Below are 1,796 nucleotides of genomic sequence, written 5' to 3' on the forward strand. Positions count from 1 at the left end.
GCCAAGTGTGGGAGATTTCTCAGTTTTCTCCACATACACTCCATATGATGATCCTGATTTCTTCTGTGGACCCCTCGGAAACTGTCCATATACACACTGGGATCCATGAGCATACCCTGGGGTCTTCTATTCTGTGCCCGCATGTTAAGCGCTGTCTCATTGTGTTTCATGCAGATGCTGTGAAGTTGGCGCAGTGGCTGCAGCTCACATCCCTAGAGCTAAGAAACTGTGAGCAAGCACTGTTTATCTTCCTCTGGCATAAACAGGTTCGATGAGGATGAGTCTATCATAAAAGACTTCTGCCCGCTGGGTAAATGTCTTTCCTCTAATTGTCTGCTAATTGGCAAAGAGCTAATCCCACTTATTATCAAAATCCCTTCTCCGGAGAAAACTCAGCCAAGAGCTTCATAAATCCTTTTCCCTCATCCTTTTCAGTTTTAAAAGCTATTCCAGTATCATTTGGTGGCTATCACCTAAGGAGGTGTTCTGTTTGAGTAAATCTGCAAGGTTATATATGATATCCAAAAGTGCGTTAGTCAGCATCTTGACTTCTGTTTTAATTAATGTTTGCTGGCCTAAAATTGTCATTTACCATAGACATTTGTACTGACCTCTCAAATTACGATCGCCCATTAAATTAAACATGGAGGAAACCCATTGGATCACTCACCCTTTCCACCAAAGCATATTATTCGTGATGTGTAGCAGTGAACTCAAGTGTGGGGTATGATTAAGAAGACTGCAGCTAACTTGTCTTTGAAATGTAAATATAATTAATGAGTGTACCTGTCCTCCCCTGGGTCTGCCCGTGTCTGCTTCATCCTTCTGACTTCTTTGTTTCTTCTCTTTGATTGGGTTCTTGATTTCCTTGCCTGCCTCCCTACTCGAGATTGAAAAAGAATTCCAAGAGACTAAAATAACTGGAAATATTTCATAGAATCATAGAATTACCCAGGTTGGAAAAGACCTTGAAGATCATCGAGTCCAACCGCAGCCTAACCATAGTACCCTAACTCTAACAAACCCCTGCTAAATCATATCCCTGAGCACCACATCCAAACGGCTCTTAAACACAACCAGGGATGGCGATTCAATCACCTCCCTGGGGAGCCTATTTCATAGATCTCTCAAAATGTTTGTTGTACCTTAATATACCTTTAATGTCTAACTGTGACCAGAACTAAGCTAAGTATCCCTTTTATAATTTGGCACTACAAATAATTTCAAAGCAGTAGTTAAGGCCTTCTTCCTTCTTTGACTTGTGCTATCTTAGGTCTGACTCATAATTGAGAGGTTCCAAACCCACCCCCACTATCTAAAACCCAAATAATTGATACAATTTTTTCCTTGCTCAAGAGATTCTGAAACAGAGCATATCATTTCTTCCAGAAGTTCAGTACACACACCGTACACAAACATAGAAGAAAATCTGTTATGAAGATACTTAATAGCTAATTGGCTCATTTTTCAGACTAGAAAATCATCTACTGCTTTTAAAATATATATGTACCAAATGTGTTAGGCTTGATTGTCCCAATTAATTTGGAAGGAAAATAATTTCAATTTTGACAACAGAACAAAAAAAAAATACCAAAAAAACCCAACCTGAGTCAATTCCTCAACATATTGAAGTTAATGGCAAACTCCTTAATCTTGCTCATGGTGCAACACAAAACCAATTCCTGACACGTAAATTGGATGATATATTATTTATTGATTAGTCTGGAGGGCACATGGATGGTAAAGGCTGATTTCTTTTTATGCCTATATACTTCCTTCCCTTCCCTTCCCTTCCC

Source organism: Coturnix japonica, chromosome 1, assembly GCF_001577835.2.
Source record: "Coturnix japonica isolate 7356 chromosome 1, Coturnix japonica 2.1, whole genome shotgun sequence".
Taxonomy (NCBI): Eukaryota; Metazoa; Chordata; class Aves; order Galliformes; family Phasianidae; genus Coturnix; species Coturnix japonica.